This window comes from Emys orbicularis, chromosome 3, assembly GCF_028017835.1.
Source record: "Emys orbicularis isolate rEmyOrb1 chromosome 3, rEmyOrb1.hap1, whole genome shotgun sequence".
NCBI lineage: Eukaryota > Metazoa > Chordata > Testudines > Emydidae > Emys > Emys orbicularis.
The window spans coordinates 31,143,851-31,160,156 of NC_088685.1; positions in this window are offsets into that span (position 1 = coordinate 31,143,851).

Here is a 16,306-nt window from a genome sequence, read left to right on the forward strand (position 1 = left end):
GTGGTGCCAGTTCTCCAAGAACTGTGGATATTTTGCTTTAAATTGTATAGTGAAGAATGCCACAGCTGCAGGTAGAGGTACATTTTGTTGGTCGGTAGAGGCACATTTTGTTGGTCTGAGTACAAAAATGGGGAGCCGTGGGTTCCTGGTTGTAACATTGACCCCTAGGACTTCTGGCAAATCACTGAGAGTCTGATTTTTTCAGAAGATCACAGTAAGCAAAACTCCTTTGTAAGTCATTGGGAGCTGTGGGCACTCGGCACCTTTGAAAATCAGGCCCTTAGTGAGGCCACTGATTTTGGGCACCTCCATTTTTATGTGCCCACCTCTTCAGAGGTGCCGAGCAGCTGCTTTTGGTGCGGTGGTTTCTCAGTGGCACACACTGGCCTAGTGTGCATGATCTTGACTTGTGTTGGTGGCTTGTCCCAGTTACTGTACACCCTACTAGTATTGGCTAGCTAAAGAAGTTCTCCTGTAGCTCAAGTACTATTGGCTTCAGAGCCAACGTTGGACCTTTTACCATCATACGCAGATATCCCCATCCTCTGAACTGTCTTGGCTGCATGGGGAGAGGGAACAGGCCATCTGTGGGCCACTCACACAGTTTCAGTCAGGCCACAACTGCTGCTGCACCTCCCCGCATGGTGTAGGGATGGCATGGCCAGGCTGCAGCTGCATCAGCATAGCTGTTCCCAGTCCCCCACGCTACTGCTTGTGTGTGTATATGGGGGGCGGGGTTCCTTGTAAGGGGCAGATCCTACCATCTCTGGAAGCTATCCCAGATGGCAAGAGAGGAAGCTGGACAGAAACATCAGGGACTTAACAGCCCATTTGCATTGCTATTGCTACTGCTCCCAGGGAGAGATGGGGTAGCTGGGCAAAGCCACCTTGAAAATTCAGTGCCTTTAGTGACTGCCTGGGTGGCCTTCATGTAATGGCCATCCAGAAAGGTTTTTGTGCCTTTTTGTGCTGAATTGAAGTGCTCAGTCTCCTGAGATCCAGTGTGTGGGTGTGTACAGTTATGATTCATTACACTTAGCACTTCTGAAAAAATCAGACTCTACCGATCCCAATTTCAGCACTCAAAATCAGAAGCTGTTTGAAAAATTGCCCCTTAAAGCTCTGCTTCATTTTTTCCACATGTGAAAGTGTAGACTTACACTGGTGGTGTGAAACTTGGAAGTTTTAAACTAAGATATTGGTGATACAATAAGCATATGGATTATCTCTTTCAGAGTATCAGAATATTACTCTGCTCATAAGATATGCTCAGAAATAAGGAAATGGCTTATATAGTATTCCTCAAAATTAACCATGTAATTTAAATATATGTATTTCTCTAATGACTCATAAGCTTTATTTTGTAGGTATTGTTGTGAGGATTAGTTATTTCACAGAAAGTAGGAAATTTGCAATGTTTCACTCATAGAACCCACAATTACTCAGTTGTACATTGAGGGCAGGTTTCAGGAGATTGTTTCAACTGAAACACAATTTGCCTTCTTGGAATTAGCAATTGCAGTTAGGTGAAAAGGACATGTTAAAGATGATTAGTAAAAATAAAAGCAGGTAGTAGGGAAGGGAAGTGCAACAAACCTGAGACAGCAAGTTTAACCAACTCCCAAATCTCATTCAAATCCAGCCTGTGCTGAATGTTAACATCTGAGCACTATTTTTGTAGCCTATTTAGAATGAATTTGGTCACCTTGGTCTAGTTCCTAGTGACAGAATTCACCATGATAGTTGGCACTAATGGTCATCTCTGGCAGCCTCAAATCAACATGGAAAATAAACTATTGTCTCATCCAGTGTGGGCTACCACTCCAGGTCAGAACTGAGGCACATTGCATTGTGGGGAATCTCACGCTGCTGCTGCCTCAGATGTACCTATTCCGTGACTAACCAGAGGATTTTAGTCTCAAGGGCCACATTACCTTAGTGCAAAATCAGATTCTCACATCTGCCTACTGTGGGTTCTAACACCTTCCTCTGAAAGATCTGGCCACTGCAGGAGACAGGATACTGGCCTCAATGGACCTTAGGTCTTATCCAGTATGACAACTTCTATGTTCCTAAATTTACACATTTTTCAGTTTAAAGTTTTCAGTCCTCAAGAGCTTTACTTTGTTTTGCCTATTTTTCTGTCATCTCTGTGAATGTGGCTTTGTCTCTGTGTTTTGTGTATGAACGAATAAACTGCACACACAATTTTTCATTACAGAGAATAGTTCTAAAAATATTGTGGAAAATGTGACTTTGTAGAGACCATGTTGTTGGCACCTTATAAAATTAATCCAGCTACAATGCCAGCTGCTGATTTGCTTTGTTCCTTGATTTACAGTTACTCGTGATTTGCTTTGTTCCTTGATTTACAGTTACTCATAGGCTCACTGATGGGTGGGAACATATTTACTGTTTCTATTCAGAGTGTTTCTTGTGCTGTGTGGTTTAACCCAACAGGTGGTGGTCAGGAAAAGCAGAAAAGTGTGCTGACTCACCAAGTCATGATTCCGTTTTCTTTTTAAGTCTGGGGTAGCTCTGAGTTATCTTGAAAGTGAGAAATTGACAGCATAAGCTAGAGCTCGTGACAGCATAGACTGGTGCTGCTCATGGTTCCCCATCCTGCTCTGATCCTTTATTTCCAACACCCCTGACTTCTAATCCTCAGCCTCTGCTAAACTGAAAATGTCATTGTGCCAGATTGTGCAGTGACTCAGTGGTGTGGACCAGTGTCCACCAGCACTAGGAGCACTAGATTCATTGTACTTAAGTTATATTCTTACCGCATTCTCCAAAAACAATTAAGCCCATGTGTTATCCAACCATCAAAGGATAGGTGGTAGGATCAAGACACTGGCCTGCATTGAGATTGGTGCATAGCCCCAGCCAAGCTCCAGGAGGCAATGACTTCAAGGCACTCAGGCAATTAATGCACAATTTTCCTCACTACACAAGAGAACCATGCCTGCTGAACCGCCTCTTAAGAGTCTACAGTGCATACCTTCCTTCCCTGGCCAGTGTGGAGGCTAGTGGGGACTTAGCCTGGCCTCCTTCCTTTGGGGTGGATAGTACTGCAGGGAGTACTAGAAGAGAGCAGTTCACATGCTCAGAGGAGCACAGATAACTGGTAACTTCCAGCAGGAGCACTTTCCGCATTCCACTATTTCTCAAGGAGGGTGCTTTCTATTTAAAGAGCCAATGTGTCCCAATGGATTTAGAGCAACACTGTACAGAATGTTGGCTGGACAGACACTACATGATATAATCCAGCCCTTAAATGAATTAATTTATTCATACTTGTAAAGCAGTTATCTGGGTGCTTTTAAAAAATACTAAAGCACAACTCATCAGATCAAAAAGGCCAATACTTTCCAATCCCCTACGACAAACTACTGCCCTTTATCCATACCTACCCTTTAAATCATATGAGGTTTGCTGCATTTTTGAAGGTCATCAATTCAAGCACTGACAGACCAAGGGGGTGGGGGGTGGGGGGATTTTTAATCAACCTATGGAGATTTATTGTACAGTATTGCAGCTTTAGAGCTCAAGCAATTGAGTAGAAACATATGTCACTTCTGCACTGCAAAAGACTGTGCTATGCCACTAAATCAAACCTATTTTTTTCTAGATTTTGCCCCAAGTTAAAACTGTTGGAAACATTCCATTTCAGCTGTTTATCCATTTGAAAATGCATCTTCCAGCTGGGCTACAATCTCTTGAATGGACTTTAGCAGAGTTAGTGCAATGCTTCTCTAACGTCTATAGAGCAACTGTCTTGTGGTCAGAGCAGTTATATTTCCATCAGTGGTCAGGCTCCTCTTTTGTCCTTGAGGGAGGGGCGTTCTTTCACTTCTGCATTTAGTCATGTTAGTGCGACAATAATAAAAACATAGAGATGGACACCCAGATAAGAGTATTTTCTGGTTTTATGTTGTTGTCTTGCCCTTGCTTCTTTAATTTCTTTTCCTCTAGCTCTGTTGCACAGTAAAAACTTATGCATGGTCTCTGAGCGTTCTCTGCGTAACAGCATCTGAGGATATACACAGCATACTGTATTTATCATTCAGGCTACATTTTTAACAACACAACACTTAGCATTTATAAAGCAGGGGACATGGCTCTTTCAAAGAAAATTTAAAACTGGACGTCTTTCTTCTGATGCAAATGCAGTTTATAGTCTTCTGTCTGGCTTCTAGTCCTGGTTTGGTCACAGACTTGTTGTGTGATCTCTGTGACTCAGTTTCCCATCTGCAAAGTGGGCATAATAATATTCACTAGGATTGCTGATCAGGAATTTTATTATAAAACTTTTTTTTTGTTGGAAAATGTTTTGTCAAAACAAACTGCAGGAAAGGATCGATGAACTTTCCATTTTGATCATTAAAAAGTTTCAAAATTGTCAAGATCCTGTTTTGACACTTTTGGGGGGAAAAAGCTCCATTTTTCACATTGAAACAACTTTGTTTCTAAGCTTGCTAATTTCATTCAAAAATGTTTTAATTTTTTTAAAGGTTGAAATCTAAACAAAGCACTGATCAATTTTTTTTTTTTTCACAAAAAAAAATAAAATAAAATAAAAATTTGACTCTTCATCCCAATTCAGGAAAAATCCTTTCAGGATGGGAAAACAATTTCCTACCCAGCTCTACCTATTAGAGCTGACTAATTTTTTTTAAATTTAGAACTCTTTTCCCAACAAAAAAAATTGCCTTTTTTGAAAACAGAACATTTGCAAAAAGCTTTGGATTTTTTTAGAAATGTTGTTTCTCCTTAGAAACCTGAAATTTTGAGTTTTTTTCTTACTTTGTTCTTTTTTCCCTTTATTAATTTGTGCCACTGAGTGCAGAAATTTTAGGGTTTTTCTTTTTCACTTTTTCATTTTATTTCTTAACTTTTCAAAAGTTAGGGTCGCAAAAGGAAATGAAACTCTAGAACTCTGCCATTCTGTGACTTTTATGAAATAAGCAAACTTTAGTTTGGATCACAAAAGGAAAAAAAAAGAAAAAAATAAAGTGTGGGGTGAAAATCACTCATTTTATTACACTCAGTAACAAAAAAAGTTGCATGAAAAATTTAAAAATGAGAAATTGTTTTATTGTGAACTTTGGAAAATGGCAACAATTGTGACATTGAAATTTTTCACAAAATTCTTTTTCTTACATTTCAACCCTCTCTAATATTTACCAACCTCAGAGGAGTGCTGCAAGGATTTAATCATCAATGTTTATAAAGCGCCTTGGGAGTTTGGGGTGGGACACATTTCAGAAGTGCATATCCATGAGCATCTCCTCACGTAGTTACTCACTTTTTGTAGTGTGGAAGCTGTACTTACCTTCTTGTGGAATAGGCTATGGGTCCCTGTTGGAAGCATGGTGGGCCCTGGGATCAATGGGAGGCCAGGGTTGTCAGCACCGGAGGGCCCTATGTCTCAGCACTGGCTCTGAGCCCCAGGATACCACCCCTAACTCCACTGGCAGTGCAGCTCAAAGGGAGTGGCATTATCAGTTATTTCCCCTGACTCCAGCTGACCCTAGGGGTGGAGTGCCTCAGAATACATAATAGAGCTGGTCAAGAAATCACCCCCCTGTGAAAAGTGCTCATTTGAAATTATTTGAAGTTTTAGGTGGAAATTTCCAAACTAAATTAAAATTTTCATTTTTGTCTTGACTCTCACTGAACATTTTTATTTTGTTGGAAAATGCAACTCGGAGTGAAATGAATGTTTTTCATTTCACCCCATCATTTTGAATGGGAAAATTTTGCGGTCAATTTTTTTTCCCCTGACAAACTCTAATATGTAAAGCAGACCCTCTGAAAGGTGAGACTGGGGACTGTGTGAAATCCTGGCCCCATTCAAGTCAATTATAAAATTCCTTTTGACTTGAATAGGACCGGAATTTCACCCCATATGCCTCTTTGTCAAGCTCCCTCCCAACTCCTCCTTATTATTCCTCCAGGCTCCATCCCCCTAAAGCCCAAGTGTTGTGAAGTGCCCTCTGTGGGGTCCAGAAAAGGAGGAGAGGTTAAAGTGAATGGGCCTAATCACATGCTTAAAGTTAAGCACTGGGTTAGTTTGTACTTGGTCAGGGCCACCGTGCTCAGCACCTTACACAATCGAGCCCTTCAAGAGAATATTCATGTTTCTAAAAAGTTGGTTAGGATTTGTAAGCAAAATAAAGTGTGTTTAAAAAAAACCACAACACACTGACAAGCTCTTAACTGCAGATCTAACTGTTAATATGTAACTTGTATGACAGTTATGATAATTTGATGGGATAGGATGTGACGGGACATGTGACAGTATGTAACTTGTAACTTGTAACTGTTAACATGTAACTTGTATGACAGTTATGATACTCTGTTGAACTAAAGGGTTGCCCATTGGAATATCGTAAAGAAATAAAGTAAAACACACTTTCATTTTAAAATCTATAAGAAACACAATGCCTGCTGATGGCTTATATGGTATGCTTGTTAAAGACATCAAACCCTATTACAAAATAAAAGATAGCAATGGAGTTCTTTTAGGGTGGAGACATATTGCTGAAGGAAATATTGCACAGGGCACAGACTTTAATGCCTGCCAACAGGGCCGGCTTTAGGAAGTGCGGGGCCCAATTCGAACATTTTCGGTGGGGCCCCGGTAGGGATGACTAACAAAAAAAAAAAAATGTAAAAAAAAAAAAGCCTTTCATTTCTTCCATGTATTATTTACTTTCCATAACTATATAAATAATAAAATTATATATTATGTACATTGCGTCATATATGCTGTTGATCAGTTATTAATGAGCTCCGTTTCATATGTGCCCTGGGGGTGTGTGCACATGTGTGGGTCCCAGCTGCTCCCTGCTCCCCTCATTGAAGCAGGTGTGCAGGGTTACTGCCCTGGGAACTGCAGGGCACCAGTGGACATGGGGCTGGCTGGAGGCAGGGCAGGGGCTGACTGGAGGTAGGGGCTGGCTGCAGGCAGGGCAAGGGGTGCGGGGCTGGCTGGAGACAGGGGGGTATGGGGCGGGCTGGCTGGCTTCAGGCAGGGCCGCAGGGGGGTGCGGCAGGGGTTGGCAGGGCTGGAGACAGAGGAGTGCGGGACTGGCTGGCTTCAGGCAGGGGGGTGTGGCAGGGGTTGGCTGGAGACAGGGCAGGGGGTGCAGGGCTGGTGCGGGCAGGGGTGTGTGGGGGGCTGGCTGGCTTCGGGCAGGGCCGCAGGGGGGTGCGGCGGGGGTTGGCTGGAGACAGGGCAGAGGGTGCGGCAGGGGCTGGCTGTGGGCAGGGGGTGCAGGGGGGGCGGTGCTGGCTGCAGGCAGGGCAGGGGGCGGGGCTGGTGCGGGCAGGGGGGGCGGGGCTGGAGGTAGGGCAGGGGGCGCAGCAGGGGCTGGCTGCGGGCACGGGGTGCAGGGCTGGCTGGAGACGGGCTGGCTGCGGGCAGGGCAGGGGGTGCGGGGCTGGTGCGGGCAGGGGGTGCAGCAGAGGCAGCTGGAGCCCCGGCCCTTTAAATAGCCCCCAGAGCCCCCGCTACCCCAGGGCTCTGGGGGCTATTTAAAGGGCCCGGGGCTCCCCTGCTTTTACTGCCCCAGCCCTTTAAATAGCCGGGGGGGGGGGGCTGGGGAAGTGGCGGGGCTCCAGCGGCTATTTAAACAGCCGGGGCGGTAGAGGCAGCGGGAGCCCTGGACTTTTTAAATAGCCCCCAGAGCCCCGCAGCCCTACCCCAGGGCTCCAGCAGTGGGGCTCTGGTGGCAATTTAAAGGGCCTGGGGCTCCAGCCCCTGCTGGGAGCCCCAGGCCCTTTAAATTGCCCCCTGGGGAAGCCGGGCCACCCTGGTACGATGCACTGGCTCTTGCCGGTATGCCGTACCGGGGCTTGGGCGCGGGGCCCGATTCAGGGGAATTGGTTGAATTGGTCTAAAGCCGGCCCTGCCTGCCAACCCTTTCGAATGTAACATTGTAAGGAAAGTGCAGGCCCTCTCAGAGGTCCAGAGAGGCCCGGGCCACTTCCAGCTTTGGAGGCCCCTAGCCATAATAAAAATCAAAAATGACAACACATGAAAACAAAATAAGACACCAAAAAAAGAGTGAGACATAATATGAATATTTTTTTATGAAACAAATGCTTTTCTAGCCTTTTTCTGTGCAAATGCACTAATTATTGAGGAAAAATCTAGCTTTCATGCAATGTCACAGTTGATATTAAGCATGGCGAGCCCATTCAAATGCTCTTGTCCCATAGTTGAATGGTGATAGTTCTTTACCTGCTTCAACACATTGAAGGTGCGTTCACCTGAAGCCACTGATGCAGGCAAAATGACAAAAATACGCAATATTTATGAATATTTTTAACACTTTAATATGACAAAATCTATATCAGTTAACAAAAAAATTATGTCTTTTACCAAATCACATCTCTTACTTGCTTAAATTTGCAGCTCTAAACTGAGAGAGTGTGTCACATTTTGGTCCGATAGGGATGCACATAAAAACAAGTTGTGAAAATTATCAAATGTCTAAATTTGAGGCCCCCATTGAGCTTGAGGCCCACGCCAAATGGCCCTCCTGGTCCCCCCTCTGGTTGGCCCTGGGAAAGTGATGCTCTTCCAATTTGAAACCTTGGATCAAACCCTTACAAAGGATCCTGCAAGAGTTGCTCTCTAACTTCATGTCCTGATATGATTATCATGGGACAAGACAACAATATTGCAGAAGGGCTGATTCCTGTCTACGAAAATGAAAGAAAGTCATTCACTCTCCATGGAAATTAAGTACTTGTTTTTTAAAAAAAAAACTCAGCTCCAAAATAGGTAGCCAGATTTTCAAAAGAGCTCACAATGTTTGGTGCTGAATTCTTTTGGGAATCTGACTGGGTCACAATGGACTGCTGCCTGGTTTTGAAAATCTGGCCCATATGTAAGTGTTTAAAAATGGTAATTGAATTCTGTTGAAAATCTGTCCCCGGTTGTGGGTGCTTAGCCTTGAAAATTGATAGTCTAAGAAAGACAGAGGAAGGATTCAGAAATGCTTTAAGAGTTTGCATCCATCCTGATCTCTCTACCAAAGTGATCTAGATCTGGTTGTGTAAGATTGAGACAGGCATCCCCATCTGTAGACAGCCAGAATCCAGAATGCTGTGTTGTGGGCAGTGGTCTCTTATAGGACATTGTCTCTTAAAATTTAATCCCTTAGGAATACAGCACTGCATTGCTGAGGTTGCTAAATAACACATAACTGTCACCAAACTGAACAGTCATTTTAGGAAACAATGACACTTAGTGGTATTTTGGAGATATTCAGGAGCAGGGGTGATCAAGTACAGCTCATTGCCATTAATTACTTGAAACATGAAAGATCAGAGAGGATTATCTCAAAGGTTTGATCTGCAACATGAAATGAAATTACTGCAGCCAAAATGTCAGAGTCCAAGGACTGTCAGCATTTTAGCCTTGCCTCTCCCTACAGCTGTGGAGATAAGACTGTTCTATCCTATTCTTAGACTGTGAGCTCCTTTGGGCAGTGATCTCATCACTATATGTTTGGCAAGTGCTTGCTGCATTCTGTAATCTAAATAAAAGTAATAATACGGAAAGAAGGGGTGTGCATGCTACAGTTGTGGTCCTTCAGTAGCATGTATTTTCTAAAAGCATCAAACCAAAATAGACTGTCATGCCAATTGCTGCTGCGTATGAGTCTGACTGCACTTATATCTGTGGTTAACCTGTACAGCTGCCATCTGGATTCCTCCTGCAACCTGCCCACTTAATGGAAATAATGGCTTCCAGCTAACTTTGAGCTGGTGTGTCACATTTCAGCACATCATCTTGTGCCAAGGACAAGGAGGGCCCATATTGCATGTAAACACTGAAAACTACAGGAGAGTTACTCATACACAGGGTGTAAACTGTTACCTAAGGGGGATTTTAATCTTATGTCATCATGAATACTCTGCATCATAGTGCATAGGTGTAAAATTTCTAGAACTGGGTTCATCCTTTATCCCTTAAACGTTTTCATCTTTATTTGTTTTTAACATATTTTGAGGACTTTGAACTGTAGGTTTGTTTTGGTAAGTTATTTTGTATACCTTTAAATTTCACCCAGGTAATTTCATCATGGTAATGTCCCCCTGTATGTCACTGGGGCATTGTCCCTTCAATACAAGATCCTCAACTAGTACGGTGGGGCTAATTGAACTAGACTTTGTTTGAGCAAAGCTCTCTGTTCAGACAAGCTAACCCATAGTGTTGACTTCCTACATAAGAGCCCATGGTGCACACTGGGCTACCATTCTCTAGACCATGTATGGCCTAAATTTCTAGAGCTTTGCATGCATAATACCAAAGTGTATGTTCATACTGAGGTTTTGTACAAACATTTGTGAGTACAAATTCCTGACTTGTAGCACCAGGTGTGTGAGCAAATCAGACGTGTACAAAAACATGCATGTGTTTTTAGCAATTTAGGTCAGAAGGTTCATGGAAAATCCTGACACTAATTGTGGGTATTGCAAATCCACAGAATGGCATTCACAACCCTAAGGCCTGGTCTACACTGGAGGGGTGGGGGGACCGATCTAAGTTACGCAACTTCAGCTATGTGAATAACGTAGTTGAAGTCAACTTACTTAGATCGACTTACCATGGTGTCTTCACCACGGTGAGTCGACTGCTGCCACTTCCCCGTCGACTCCGCCTGCGCCTCTCGCGGCGGTGGAGTACAGGAGTCGACGGAAGAGCGCTTGGGGATTGATTTATCGCGTCTAGACTAGACATGATAAATCGACCCCCGTTAGATCGATCGCTGCCCGCCGATCCGGCCGGTAGTGTAGACATACCCTTAGGTACCTTTACTTAAACATGTGCATATGTTCTGTGTCCTGTATTTTAAACGTTGAAGGGCTCCAACAAATAAACTAGCTGACGTGAAACCTAGGCTTTGGGCTTGATGAAAGGATTCACTGACATTATGGTTTGTGTGTCCAATTTGCAGGAGCAGAGGTGAGAACTTTTAGTATGGTTACTGGAACTGAGTAGAGTGATCCTTTTTCGTACACTAAGATCAGGCAGCTTGGCGCTATGTGGTCTGACCTCTTCCTAATCATATTGGTGCAAATGTCTATTCACCCTCCCGTTTAGCTGTCCTGCAGTGATTTTAGTGATGGTCAATGCAGTGGCTAATTCACCATTCCAGCCCTACTCTTGCTTCAGGACATCTTTCATCTTAAGGCTTGTCTCTGGAAAACCTCTTTACCTTTTCTTTTTGAATATTGAGTAGCCAGATTAAATGTCCATGTCAGAAGGCAGAGGATGTATGCTCTCTTCTCTCTCTACTGCTGCAGCGTAGCCTCCTTATAGGGCCTGCTACCTTCCTGATTCTCTCTTTGTGGGGTGGGGAGTGTATCCTCTCTGCATTCTGCATGTTGAACTCCCAGTGGTGGCCCTGGAAGTTAGGTAAGCAGACTTCTGGCAAGTGTATTGTTACCCCTTCTTCAGATACCAATGTCTCATTCTGACACTGGAGTCACCCCTCTGCCAAGCAATAGTGGATGTCTAGGGCCTTGCAAATCAGCTTTCCAGGGGAGGAGAAATGAGTGACAGAGTCTTAGTATTCCAAGAGTAACTTGTTTTATTTACACACACACACTGTTATGTGCATAGCCTACAAATAAAACAGAGACACAGCTTGACTCATCTTACTCTAGACTGTCTGCAAACTGACTGCTGCTAGGCCCAGATCACACACTTGCCTACAAGCAGGACCAGAGAAACCCCACAGAATTTAAAGTGATAGCATATATTTTTAGCACAGTTTTCAATACACCACACTGTGACATTGCACCCCATAAGGCTTTATGGAAATATGCTTATAAATGTATATATGACATAACTGGAATATGTTTTATGCTACATATGCCATGTAACATATCTCTGTAAAGGTTATGATCAACTGAATCTATTCCTCCTATTTGTATGCATGTATAATTTTTGTGTTCAAAGTTATGAATATTGGCTGTGTACTTGCTTGATTTCTAAGTAGCCTTAGTAAAGCATTTGGTCAGCTCCTTGAGAAAGGAATGTGCAAGTTAAGTGCCCAATCAAGAAACTCTTAATGGACAATGGATCTTGGAAGTCTACTTGAGGACGTTCCAGGCAGCATGTGAACCATGACTGCTACCTGTAAATTCTGAGTCATGCATGGACATGTCACTTGCCCACGTGAGTCCAAAACTCCATTTTGGAGCTGGACTTTGCATAGGAGAGAGGAGGGGGTCTCCACCCACAAGAGAAGGTCTATAAAATCCCCTGGGAGACCCGTCCATTTTGTCTTCAGCTGGCTCAAGAGATAGCCTCTCCACCCCCAAGGATACCTGAGAGAAACTGGAACAAAGGACAGTAACTACAGGGGGTGTGAGTGATTGCTGGACCCAGACTAGAAGGAGACTAGCCTGTAAAAGGAAGCTTACTGGAACACCTCTGAGGGTGAGGTTTTATCTGTATTCAGTTTTATTACTGTATTAGGTATAGACTTGCGTGTTTTATTTTATTTTGTTTGGTAAATCCCTTTGTTCTGTGTGTTACTACTTGGAACCACTTAAATCCTACTTTCTGTATTTAATAAAATCACTTTTTACTTATTAATTAACCCAGAGTATGGGACTGTGTCAGAGGTGAAAGTAAGCTGGTATGCCCCAGTACAACGTACCAGCAAGAGCCAGTGCGCCATACCGGCCCGGATCGGCTTCCTCTGACAGCAATTTAAAGGGCCTGGGGATCCCAAAAGTGGCCGCCAGAGCCCTGCTGCTGGAGCCCTGGGGAAGTGGTGGCGGGGCTCGGGCGGCGATTTAAAGGGCACAGGGCGCCTGCCACAGCTACTGCTCCGGGCCCTTTAAATCGTCCTCGGAGCCCTGGGGTAGTGGCAGCAAGGCTCCGGCGGCTATTTAAAGGATCTGGGGCTGTGGCAGCCGCTACCACCCCGGCCCTTAAAATAGCTGTCAGAGCCCCGCCGCCACCTCCCCAGGGCTCCGGCAGCAGGGCTCCGGGGATGATTTAAAGGGTCCAGGGCTCCAGTAGCCGCTACCACCCCGGGCCCTTTAAATCATCCCCGGCCTGCCAGAGCCCTGGGGTCAGGGGTGGCTCTAGGCACCAGCAAAGCAAGCATGTGCTTGGGGCAGCCCATTTGCAGGGGCGGCAGGGATCCAGCACGGGAGCTGAGAACCAACAGGGGGCCCTGGGAGCTGTAGTTCCTTGGTTAGCTCCCTGTCTATAGAGCCAGCCCTGGAGCAGGGAAAGAACTACATTTCCCAGCATTCCCTTGGCCACTACCAACAGGAAAGAGGGGGAGGGAGTGAGGTAGCTGAGACCTCATGCTATAGCCTGCTGTGAATGGAGAGCTGCACTGTGAGTAGGGATACCACATTTTAACATTCAAAAAATAGGACACTTCACAGGGAGGGAGGGTAGCCCCAACCTCCGCCCCATCCAACCCCCCAGCCCCCTTACCGTGCCACTCAGACCAGCGTGTCTGGCTCCGCGCAGCGCCAGACACACTGCTGCATACATGCTGCCGTGCTCCCCCGCAGAGCCACAGCCCTCTTCCCCCCCCAGCACCTGCCTTCCAGATTTGAACACCTCAAAATTCAGGAGTGCTCAAGCTCAGTTTGGGCAGCTGTTACTTCATTTCTCCCAAATCAAATATACTGATCCACTGTAACTTGCTGTAGAAAAAGTAGGATAAAATTGAGCAAGAAATGCTTCCCAGTGGTTATTAGGACTGAAATTGCTATTTTCAACAGCCATTGCCTTTTGTTTGTTTGTTTGTTTGTTTGTTTGTTTGAAAGGAAGACAGTGATATTGCATTGGCAAATTCCCCATAGAAAGAAAGAGTGGAACAAAAGAATAATAAAGGCACCTCAACTTTTCCTCATTTATGTAGGACAGTCTTATAATATGCATCCAGATATCCTCCAATCACACAAGCTGAAAATTGTTCCCCTTTAATGCAGTTCTGTAACCATATGGGAACCAATCCTGTCTGTGTTCTGTGCACATCTAAAATTCCTGCTGAATGACCTGCCATGGGAGCGAGTTACCAGTGACCCAGGGCTGCGGCGGAAGGAGGGTGCAGGTGGGGGGGGGGGACAGAGAGCCCAGGGCTGGGGCGGCAGAAGGTGTGTGTGGGGGGGCAATGGTGGGGAGGAATGAGGGAGCCCAGAGCTGGGGCGGCAGGGGGTGTGTGGGGGGGGGGAGAGCCCAGGGCTGGGGCAGCAGGGGGTGCGGCGAGGAGTCCAGGGCTGGGATGGGGGGGCAGCCAAAATTTTTTTTGCTTGGGGCGGCAAAAAACCTAGAGCTGGCCCTGCCTGGGGTAGCAGCGGCGGGGCTCAGGCGGCGATTTAAAGGGCCAGGGGCTTGGCTGCCGCTACTGCCCCGGGCCCTTTAACTTGCTGCCAGAGCCCCACCGCCGCTACCTCAGGGCTCTGGCAGCAGGGCTCCAGGGACGATTTAAAGGGCCCGGGATGGTAGCAGCAGCCAGAGCCCCAGGCCCTTTAAATCACCACCCGAGCCCCGCTACTGGAGCCCTGGGGTAGCGGCGACGGGGCTCTGGCGGTGATTTAAAGGGCCAGGGGCTCCCGGCTGCCGCTACTGCAGCGGAGCCCTGGGCCCTTTAAAGCTCCACCAGAGGCTGGGGCCCCCTCCGATGGTGATTTAAAGTGCCTGGGGCTCTGCTGCAGTAGCAGCAGCTGTAGCCCTGGGCCCTTTAAATCACACCCGGGGCTCCCAGCCGCCTCTGCAGCTGGGAGCTCCGGGCGTGATTTAAAGGGCCTAGGGCTCCCAACTGCTGCTACCACAGCCCCAGCCCCGGGCCCTTTAAAGTGCCTGGGAATTTAAAGGCCACACCTCTTCTGGTTGAGGCCCCGCCCCCTCCTAAGAACTCAGGAGTACCGGTTAGTCCTTTAAGTTACTTTCATCTCTGGACTGTGTGTACTTAGTGTGACAGTGTGCAATTTCCTGAACAAACCTTACTGAATTAAGTTTAAGTATCTTTGGAGTCTATTGTATTGGAAATGCAAAGTTTAATAATTTTGAGGGATTGTACATAATGTCTCTAGCGGGAGAGACATGACTAACGTAAACCTTGGGAAGTGTTATGAGCTTGAAAGGACTATTTGAAATGACATACAGCTTCTGGATATGCAGGAAGTCAGTCTTTTGAAGTTTCACCCTGAGGAGGGGACCTTGGTCTGCCGATCACCTGATAAATCAGGACAAGATCAGAGACCAAAATAGTATAAAGCAGTGACTGAAAGGTTCATGAGTGAACTTGTAACCAGAGAAAAAACCCTTGGTGGGGCTTGGAGGACTGTTCACCTGCCAGAGCCCTTGATGGAGCTGGGTTGATCTCTGGTAAACTTCTTATCACGTGTGTAGGTTCTTTTACTGTTTTTAATATGTTTTCTCTGTAATGTGTTCACTTCACGAATATATGTGCTTGCTTAGGCAAAGTTGTGTGATACCTCATAACTGTGAACAGTTACGTTGTTTATAGCATCTGAGAAGAAAAACAAAGCAGGCATGCTCAGGCAGTTTGACTTGCTGAGGGACTCTCAGTATAGGCAGGGAACTGCACAGCCTGGAAAAACCCCAGTCAGCAGGAGATGAGACATGGGCAAGAGATATGAGAGCTGGGGAGCCAGAAGGCTGATGGCCTTGATAGACCATAGAGGGGGAATACAGGTCCAATTACACTGAACTGTAACACTTAGAAATACACAATTCAGGTAAGTTAGGTGGCAATTTTCCCATATGATTTTAGATTAAATTTCTTTGTTATATGACCAGTCCTATGTCCACTGATTGCACAAAATCCTGAAAGTCCAATGTAGAATAAACCCCTGGGGATTTAGAGCATTTCCCCCCCAAACATACACAGGACAAGTGTGTTAGACTTTTTTACCTTCTTAATTATTATAGGAGTATAAATGCAATCCCTGCCTCTGTGCATTACACATTCCCCTCTGATCACTTGCAAAATGACTAGGAAAAGGTGCACAATCTACTCACCATTTACCATGAGGATGATAGAGGGAGAAAAACAATATTTTACTTTCCCATTAAAAAATTACTTTCCTGGGGCACAATAGAATTTCACATGCTCCCTCCATGATGAAGAGCACTGGTTAGGGGAAGAGATTGGAAACCATGGCTCCTGTGTTTTATTTCTTTATTTTTCATGATTTCAGGGAGGCATTTAGTATCACAAGTTTACCACTAGTAAGCTTAATATTCTAATAATACTTTCTCTCACAGGGTGTGATGAAG